We start from the raw sequence: 11,263 nt of genomic DNA on the forward strand, positions 1-11,263 counted from the left end.
AATTAGTCATTAACAGGCACAGATGAAAACCATCAGCACACACTGACTGTCAGGGTGGGAGACAGCTGTGGCAGCCCCCTTGGCACACTTAAGACAATGATATATGGTTAATATTCTTGAGGCGAGTTAGGCCCTGAGGAGCAGTTTTAATAGAGAGAGCAGGAGGTAACTCCTTAATTTAAAACCACAAGTTGCCTGAAAGTAAATTCTTATTTTCAGGAGTTTTATTGTTTTTTTTTTTTGCAAGATAAGACACAACACCTACTTATTGTAGAGTCAGAGGCATAACCCTTTATAAATAATACATACTGCACCGTGTATTTTACCATTATAACCCACTTGGATAAATAGTTTAATAAACCTTAAAATAAGTTTTAATTTGGTGCTGCTAGCTGTACTGAAAATGGCTTCAGCAAAATCAAACCCAGCATCTCAGAACAAGAGAACAACACAAATGTCCCTTATTTTATTTATTATTTTATATAGACATGTTTTTCACATTTTATTTTCAGTTTCACATTGACAGAAGAATACTGTAAGAACTTTTTAAACATCTTATAATAAACCTCAATCCTTAGGCACATGAAGCAGCAGATATAGTGCGAATGAACTAGAAATAGGTTCATTTCAGCCAGGCATTTGTTTGGGGACATGGAGCTAATTCAGCTGTATGCAAAACAGAATTTAATCTTTGTACAATGTGATTTTCATTTGTAAATTTGCCACCTGTCCGTATGTATGATTTTTTTGTTTTGTTTTGTTTTACTCAGTTTTTAACTAGTGTTGCTTTCTTGTCCCTCAAGTTACAGTGGGTACGGAAAGTATTCAGACCCCCTTAAATTTTTCACTCTTTGTTATATTGCAGCCATATGCTAAAATCATTTGTTCATTTTTTTCCTCATTAATGTACACACAGCACCCCATATTGACAGAAAAACACAGAACTTTTGACATTTTTGCAGATGTATTAAAAAAAGAAAAACTGAAATATCACATGGTCATAAGTATTCAGACCCTTTGCTGTGACACTCATATATTTAACTTAGGTGCTGTCCATTTCTTCTGATCATCCCTGAGATGGTTCTACACCTTCATTTGAGTCCAGCTGTGTTTGATTATACTGATTGGACGTGATTAGGAAAGCCACACACCTGTCTATATAAGACCCTACAGCTCACAGTGCATGTCAGAGCAAATGAGAATCATGAGGTCAAAGGAACTGCCTGAAGAGCTCAGAGACAGAATTGTGGCAAGCCACAGATCTGGCCTAGGTTACAAATATCTTAGACTGTTTTACAGTAATGCAGAATATAAGTAAACTGTTGCAAGACATGTTGAATATGACTTTTTCTTGTTGCACACTTTTGCAAAAATGCACATGAAACTAAGTTTATCAAAGACATCTACTGCAAATAGTTTAGTTAGGCAACAACAAGAATTCAGTTGGAAGGACTAAGGACTGTGATGGAAAAGAAATAATTAATATTATGTGTTGATAGGCAAAGGTGTAGCTGCTGACACTTGAAAGTGAGGTCAAAAGGCAGTTGTCACAGAGATAAGATAGGATGAGACACGTTAATTGTTTAGGGCTAATGCACTTATTCAGTTCTTCCTGGAAGGGATTTATATTGTTGCACTTGTTTGTATGCAGGAAAAGTGACAGAAATAGGTGTGAAAGGAAGAGGGCTTAAGGCAGACTTTCAAGACCTGCCAACTTTCTCACCTCTTCTTAACCTGGCCAATTGCCAAGTGAAGTAGGTGTGAATCAGACAGTTACAGAAATTGGTGAACACAGTGTCACCAATTTTGGCATCCGAAAGGTGCAAAGGAAGAGGTTTTTTTTTTGTTCGGCCATCTGACAAGCACTGTGGTTGAAGCCAAATAGCCGGTGATCAAACTAGAACTTCACATTATGGATTAAGCTGGACTATCAATTAAAGCATAAAACTACATTTTCTAAATACTGCATCAGTGAACATTCTTCATATATGTGCTCATCTAAATAACCTTGACCGGTATTATGAATGATTTGCTTCTTGAATGAGAGATTGTTTGGAAAGACTACAGCAGGGATAAAGAGATTTGTTATACACCATCTGCTTTAAGCACCAGAGTGAATGTGTGAAGGTAAAATGGAAATTCTAAAGGAGAGAATCTGCAGCAACTGGATTTGTGTTATTGGGTTCATTGGTACTGTTGGTCTTTGGTTCTTGTTACCATTGCTAACTCTGAGAGACGAGACAGTCCAAGTAATTTCAAAACAGTGCTGATTTATTCAAAGGATCACAGGTAAAATTAACATTACACGCTCAGGTGTCTTGCACCTCCAAACTGCTCGCAGGCAGTTGTAAGATGAAAGACCCTGAACCCACCAGGCCTATACATGATATCCCTTCGGTTGGGCTAGCCCCATACTACCCAGAAACGTCAACCGAGACGTCTCTGTTGCCAGCTTTGCAGCTGGCCATAGCAGTAGTCAAAACATGAAGCAAATCAATGTGCGTGTGTGTGTATCTGTTGATTAAGTGGTGTGTAACTAAAAACATTCTCACAGACTTCTAGTACATGTCGTGACTTAAACATAAGAACATATTATGGCTAAGGCTACAGTTATACATGTCATAATAATAATATTAAACACCCTGTCTGCTGACAGTCATCAACTCTTCTCTCTAGTATCCTTGACCAGATGTACCCTGTAGAAACTCATAAGCATGACTAAGCATTTAACAGTCTAACTAGACATCCTATCTCCACTAAATATTTCTAATACATAAAGTATCTATCCAATTTCTATCTGACTAAAAATACCTAACAGTACTTTATCTAAATATGGAATCTGCAGTCAACTAATTGACCTTTATGAAATATTCTCAAGTGAAGGACAGTGGAATCAGTTGGAGATGTGCTCAGTCTGCAATTTTCTAAAGAAAAGCCCAAATTATACAGTCTGCATTGAGTTTTCACAATAAGTGCTGTTATGCAGATGCCAGCACAAAACATCAAAGCAGTAATGACCACACATTAGGGTATTTGTAAAGAAACTGCCCAAGTACCTGTGATTTGTCCAGATTGCAGCATTTAAATTCATTCTGAGTTTGGATCTGAGGGATGTGTATTTTTATTATCCTCAACAGACACTACAGTTTCTATGACCCAATGTCCTCAGAGCATCTTGCTCATGCAATAACCCACCGCCACCCCCAGTGAAATGTATAATTAGGGGTAATATACCAGTGATCATGTGAGTTCAGGTAGAGAGAGGAAGCAGATCTACTGAAAAGGTTAGGGAAAAAATAGGATTTGGCTTTTTTGGGGGGCATTTTTTGATGTACAGTAAATTACTGTGTGTTACTGTACATTTTGCATTTGTGGCTAGTTGAAAAATATAATGCATTTCTGCTTTGTTTCATGAATGATTCATGCTCATATTCAAAGCATTTTTAATTTCTGTTTTTAGTGGGCAAACACTTCGACCTTTGATCCTGTAATGACCATTAGATCCTTTGAGTAGAAATTAATCATTCTAGTATTTACAACAGGAGCAATCTGGTTTATTTAATTTAGCTAGATGACCACTGGATTTTCTGCATTTGTTTGTTTACTTGTCAATTTTTTTCTAACTGCTCATCTTTTTGAGGTCAATCCCACAAAAAGCTGCAGGGCAGGGAGACATCCTAGTTGGAATACCATACAGGCTACACCATTTTTCAATAATGTTGTCAGATTAACTTAAAAGCTTTCTGGGAGCCTGCACTTTTGAACATTCAAGATTTAAAGTCCTGGGGCTTGACACTGGCCATGTTTAGCCACACTACAAAAGTGTTATTTGTCAGAGCTATTTGAGTTTTATTCTTCACCAACTCCTCCTTTTCCTCCAGATATCTCTTTTTCAAGCAGTGTTGAGCAACAACAAGGAGCACAGTTGTGATGGAAATCTGTCAAAACACATTGTGTCCAAGTGCATGGATCTGTGTGTTTTCATTACTCAGTGTTTTTTTTTTTTTTTTTTTTTTTTTTTAACATACGTGATAGAAACAGAATTCAAATGTTCCTTTGCCATAGCCTCATTTTTCCATGCGAAATTAATATCACACTGACAATGACTCTTCAATAAAATGAATACACCACTAGTTTTCGTCTTTCTGCCAATACTAATGCACATTTCTTATTAAATAGCTTATTTACATGTACAATAACACCCAATCAAACAATCCTTAATTGCCACGAATATATCAGGCATTTGTTTTGCCTCACAAGTAGTTTTGTTCCACTCCATTTACATGACTCATTAACGTGCGCAGTTTAAACACACTTGTGTTGGAGTGTATACACATGTTGGAATGTGTACGTTTGTGCACGTCACTGCCTGTAGAGATTTTCCTAATGACCAAAATACAACATGCAGTCATGATCACAGCCTCATTGCACGTGAATCATTTCTCCTCTCTTTTGCTCTCGCTGTCTTTTCTGTCTTCTCAGGATGAGCATACACCATTTCACCACCACGGGCCATTTATCTGATCCCATCTCTGTCCCGTAATTGAAACTTTTATTGAGATGAAAGGGATAATAGTTGTAAATGTGTTAACTGACACCTCACACGGGGGTGGGATGTAAAGGCATAAAAAAGTTCAGAAGTGTGAAAATCTGCCCACTGTGTCGTGTCTCATGCAGCACCATTAGGGCATTGACGACTGGCTGTCTGCAGTGTGCGGCTCGGCTACTGAGTGCAGTCGAGGACATGCCCCATTATTAATAAGTACCTTAGTACACAAGACACCATTTGTTCCCCTGGTGGGGCTCTCTACAAGTGTGTCTTCATTACTTTAAAAGGAAAATGAATGTGCAGTACAGCAGCCATACACAGTGAGGCATGGCACACATGCCAAGACATTTGTGTGATTGTATTCTGGCAGCAGGTGTTTATCGCTCATGTTATTCCTGTTTCAAAGTCACACTTTGAGGGTTCAAGCTCATTGTTTTTACCTATGAAGAAGAGAGCTCTCCACTCCCTTGTTTGTTTAAAGGAAATTGTAGTGTCAGTTAATGTATGTGGCAAAAAATAACTCAAAGGATAAGCCAGTCTCTATTTGTCTTTCATTTCCCTGATATATATTTTAAAATCCCATTACAAGACCAAAGCCAGCAGTCTACACTTCATGGCTCCCATTCTCACTTGGTTCCTACTGAAGACAAAAATCTTAAGATATAGCTCACATCTATATAGTTTTATCTTAAAAACTGTGTTAATAAGTTTGTAAAACAGCTATGCACTGTCAAAACATTGTTCACACAATAGTAAATAGAGTACTTGTTGGATATTTCAATTGTAGGTTAAAATATTGGGCACTGAAAGCGTGTTTGGCAACAGGAAATGGAGCATTTTACACAGTGTGGCTCACTGTTGTGTCTTTAAGAGTTTTTGAGCACACTGTTAAGATATATTGGGTTTTGGCTACATGTAATATGTGTTACTCGTTAGCGGGATGCACAGGTTTCTAGTTGTTGGTCATGTCCATGGATGACGAGGTGAGTGTTTGTGCTCTGTACTCGGTTTGCTCAGCGGGACCTACCTCAGACTGTGCAGTGTTTGCAGAATCACTTTTTTATAGGCCCCAAAAACCACCTCAATCATTTGATGGATGGCATCCCTTGCAACCTTGTGGCCTCCAAATAAGCTATAATGTAATTCCACTTCTTGTGTGATTTCCCTCCATGACCCTGTGTGAAGAACAGTCAGCAACTTTCAGCAAAACACACAGCCAAGGTTCAAATATCCCAAAGGTGGTTTAAAAAAAATACAACATGACCCCAAAGTAGAGCCAATCCAAGGTACCTTCCTGGAAAAAAAACTGATGTGTCGAAAGGCTGCTTAAGGATGTTTATTACAAGAGGATGTGTCATCAGTGTAATGTGGTTTTTGTGGGAAGTAGCCTCAGTGGCTTCTAAACCTACTGGACTCATCTCTGAATCTAAATGACTGAGATGGTTAGATTTATCACAGGCATGGTCTGCTTTATTTAAACACCATAAAAGTAATGATCTATCACAAAATTATGGCCTTAAGTTAATGGAGTAATTACACAGTGTAAGTGTGCCTGCTTGGTTCAAAGCCATGGCTCCACAAGTTGTGAAGCTTTCTCAAATATTTGACCAAACTGAGGGTAAACTTTGGCAAAGTTATATCTTCAAGTTATATGCATGAAGCATCAATAAACTGCGCCAATGGTAAACATTAAAAAGGGATGTTATACAGACATTTATTGACAATAATCCTGATCATTTATTTGGTGAATCTGAGCAGTTAAACAAGTGAGATTGTTGACTTGAATCTTGGAAACAGAGCTGAGATGAAAACCACCAAGTCAGCCTTTTAGTGCTAAATATAGGTTATTTAAATAATAGTGTGGCACTAAGAGAAAAATATACAATACTCGGACCCAAAAAAAATCTTCTTAAACCATCACTGAGTTAAAAAATTGAGTCCCCACCTTTTAGTACAAAACAACATATATTACTAATAGATAATTTATTGTTAATGGTTCAGAAATTAAGTTCAAATGTAATTCAGGCAGAGTTACATTTAAAGTCCACCTCAAACATTCTTTGTTTTTGTTTGTTTTATATTTACTCTATTTAGAAAAATTTTTTTTATATATATTTTTTTTATAAATATTCAACAAATAACCAGGTGTCTACAGCCCTCTGTGATTGTGACCTCTGCTGTGACTTCATAGATGGTCTGAAGTCAAACCACACAGACAGTTGCGTAGCATCCATCAATACCACACTGAGCGAAGATCTGAGGGAATCATCTCCAACCTTTGAAGTTCCTCTTTCCCCACTTGTGATGTCAATGCTTCACAGTTCAGTGCAGGTGGCGGGGAACAGGTACCGCCAAAGAGGAAAAAAAAGGTGCTTTAGCCTCCAGGGTCAGTCCATGCATAATGGATTGTTGTGCTGCAGCCAAACATATTGTTAGGTTTCAAGAGTGTGTGTGGACTGTAGGGTGATATTTTGCATATGCAAATGCATGCATGTTTGAACCTGTGCAGGCATGTACAATGTGAGAAGCAGGACTTGTACATCATTAACACAAAACTAGTGAATTGTAATTGCATAATAGTTTACTTCAGGTCACTTCTGAATTTGACTGAAGAACTTAAGGAAAAAAAAACAATTCTCCCACCTTCTGATTTGCCAGCCATAACTATTAGAACATGACTGTACTATTTCCAGCTGTCCAATACTAATAACTGTCCTGATAGTGGTGCCTCATCATCACATGTTGACAGGATCGCAGTTCCTCTCATAATCAGTGTCTAAATAGTTATGCTTAGTATTTGGTTGAGTTCAGGAGAAAGTGAGATACTAAGTGAAGACCTCGAAGGAAAAAAGAATGATGATGGGAACACAGAGTAGGTGAGCAATTTTTGTACTGAGAATCAGAACATTCCGTTCCCTTTGTCACCTTGTGAAAGAGCAGGGAGTTTTCAATTGCAGCAAATGGTTGTCTTCCAGAAGCCAGAGACAGAGTGACACTGAGAATGACTTTAATGGACAAGAGGAAGGGAGAAAAAAGCAAGGAAAATGACAAAGATAGAGTAAAGACAGAGACAGAAGGAGTATGATGGGGAGGATGTGACGTCCCATTTTTTTTTTGTGCATCTCTGACCATTTATATGCGGCGCAGAGAGCAGGTTTTCTCTGTGGCCTGACAGCACTGCCAGTTCTGGACCTTTGGGCCTCTAAAGTCCAGTTCACTCACAGGTCAAAGCTTGAACAACTACCATCTACTTTTATATTTTTGCTTCACCCAGACACTCATACTGAATGCAAACAAGAACTCTTTGTCAGAGGAAAACAGCGGATCAAAGAGCTGCATGTCCAAATCCATGGCTAGATAATAGCCAATGTAATCATAATCCCAAAAAAGCAATGTACTGCTTGGCAACATTGTCTCGCTTGAAGTTTCTGAATGTCTGTGTGAAAATGCCCTTGAAGAGCCGCAGAGCTGTGTGACTTAAAAATTACTGTCACCTTGGAATTTTTACTTTTTTAACAATGAAAACAGAATGAAGTAATTTACATTAAAACCTGAATTATTTTGATGTAGATTTCTGTTAAAAAGACAAACTGAGTGTGCAGCAGATTAGTGAGTGTAATATGAGTCTGTTGTCGTATGGATCAGTTAGTGCTGTGGAAATGCGTGTTACAGTAAATCTACCATGTGAGCTGATGTAGAAGATGACATGTAATTCCCTCACTGATTTTTTTGTTTTGTTTTGTTTTACCTGACTATATTAGCAACTGGCCTTTATTTCTTCATGGCATTGACACCCCCGGCTATAACATGATTTGCATGTCAAAAATGAATAAAAAACAAAAGAAAATCTAAAGTGAGCCTCAGTAAAAGTTGACTCTAAATTTCCTGTTTCTAAGTGTCAGTCCTGTGATAGACTGGCGACCTGTCCAGGGTGTACTCTGCATCTCACCCACTGTCAGATAAGCAATATAGATAATGGGTGGATAGATGAATTCTGTTGATGGTAGTGAGGTGTGTATGAAGTCTGGATGATTAGTTTTAACAGAAGAATGACTCTGAGAAGAAGCAGTGTTATGGTTGTTGTACATTAATTCCAAACTTTGTCTTAGTTCTGTAAACAGACAGTTCTTTGCTACATTGTTATTGTTCTGGTGCTATTTTTTCGGCAATCACCAAACAGTCACCACCATCCAGACTTGATTTACACAAGCACATATACTGTATGTGTAAGTGTTCAGTTGTCTCATATCTGGATTTTTATCCAGTGTGCATGCAGTCTTTCTCTTTTCCTTAACATGAATCCACTCTCTTGGGGTTTGAACTCTACACAGCATCACATTAACAAGGGAAGCACGGCGGGTGTGCTTGTTGTCATTCTCATTACTTTCATCACAGGGGACCTGAACTGCTTGTCTCCAAAATGTACAGAGACCTCAGCAGATTAATTCTGTGTGTCAATATCGGCCATGCTGATAAACTATTCTGCCATCCTGTGTTATGGCTCCAGACCTGTACTCCTCATCAGTACCTCATTAAGCACACATGGGTCTGCTTAAAGCTCAGTTTGGAGCAGATTTCCCAAGATGGTCAGATCCCATGGATATGAGCAAGGTCGATATACACGCACACACACACACGCACGTAGTATGAATAACAGCCATGCTTCCACAGGCTGCTCAGAGGGCCCCAAAGGGGTAACAGCTCTTTTTTATGACTTTTAAGGTGATTGCTTTCTTTTATTTGCACAAGCCTTGGAAATCCATGTTCTCTGTTTGCATTTGTGTGATGACCAATGTGAAACAAATTGGTTTTGAGTCAGATCACATCAGAGATATGACAGTATATTCAGATCTAACACGTTCCATGTAACTGTAAATGCATCTCCACTGGTGAAATTTAGCCAGAGGAAAAAGTAATTTCCTTCATATATGGTCATTTTTCCACAGTTCCAATGGCAACATCAGCTCATGATAATGACTTATTAGGAATACAAATTTTAATATTCTTTTTAGGGGCTCAGCACTGTACCAGCAAGGAACCTCTGCCAGTAAAAATTAGCTGTGCTGTTCATACCGAGGCTCAGATTCTACTCAGTAATTTCAGTCAAAGCTAGTTGAAAAATGTGTAGTAACCTTTAGTGCCCAAACAGTTTGCAGCCGGACACCAATGACATACAGTATTTGTTTGCTGTTCTTAACTACAAGTGTAGACAACGGCAGTTGAGCTGCAGCTTTCATTGCAAAAATTATAGATATGTACTGCAAGGGTCAGAGTTGCTGTGTCTTTCTGGGATAAAATTCTGCGTTTGGTCTGGAATAAGACAGAATAAGGAAGGACCACTGTGGAAAGTGCAGGCTTCTCCCCATTGTCCTTGCTGTTAGTCACTTTATATGAACAGTGTGATGATTCATGCAGCAGTAACCACTAGCAATATCCAAATGATTCATAGTATTTGCCAGGGTTTCTTATCTCATTTTTGTTCCCCTGGAGGAGATTTTTTCCACTGCCTTTTGTGGATTGGTTGGATTGCTGAGCGCCTGCTGGAACAGCTGGGACTCAACCCTGAGTGTGCATTTTCTTAAACGTTAATCAGATGTGGTGTCACCTGTGTCGATAATTAGACACACCTGGTGCTCTATCAGTTTGACCCTTGAATGTGATTAGCCAATGGCCACATGACCATGTACCTAATGCACTTATGTGCATGTTTTTTATCGGCCAACATGTATGAGCTTGTATGTGATTGGTTGTTTTTAAGGGCTTTTAAAATATTTGTATTATTTATAAGACTCTTTGTTGTGTGACTGTAACATGCTCTGACAAAGACATCATGCCGAAACGCGTTGGTCTTCTCATTAAAGTTGCTCAAAACACTGCAAAAGCTTTTTAGCTGTTACCATTTTCAGTATTGAGGAGCACATTTTCAGCTATTTGATCAATCTGCCAGTTAAACCATAGTGATCATAAGAAATCTCACTTTGCATTTTGTTGTATGAATTAACGAAACATGGCGCCCACCTAGGCAGACGTTTTTGCGCATTCCACTCTCGAAAGCTGGCTTTTTCTTCTTTTTCTTTTTTTGTGTGTGTGTTTTTTTTTTTTTTTTTTTTTTATTTTTTTTTTTTAAATTTTTTTTTCCTGCCCACCAACTCATTGTTCAATCCCGCAACAATAACAACAATGACAACAACCACCATCACTCTCAGGGAACCCCTGAAGCACCAGGCACAAGCGAGCAGGCTGAAATCAGGAGAGCGACATGGAAACGCAGACGAGGAGGACTCCATGCTTGGCTAAAAGCTCGCGCTACTCAACCGCCATTACCCAGCCTCTTCCTAGCTAACATCCAGTCTCTGGAAAACAAACTGGATGAGCTAAGGGCTAGGATTACTGTGCTCTAATTCTCACCGAGACTTGGCTTTCTGACAGAGTTCAAGATTCCACGATTCAGCTACAAACACACTCTGTACATCGAGGTGACTGCACTGCTGCTTCGGGGAAGGTGAAAGGAGGCGGTATATGTGTGTTCTTCAATAACTCGTGGTGTGGAGATGTACGGATGGTTTATAAGCACTGTTCACCAGACGTGGAGTTTTTATTGCTGAAATGCCGGCCCTACTATCGAGCCAGAGAGCATAGTGCTGTGTTTTTAGCTGCTGTGTATGTTAGCCCAAGACCTAATCCCTCTGCGGCTCTCAGTAAACTCTATGATGT

Source organism: Monopterus albus, unplaced genomic scaffold (genome assembly GCF_001952655.1).
Source record: "Monopterus albus unplaced genomic scaffold, M_albus_1.0 scaffold16.1, whole genome shotgun sequence".
NCBI lineage: Eukaryota > Metazoa > Chordata > Actinopteri > Synbranchiformes > Synbranchidae > Monopterus > Monopterus albus.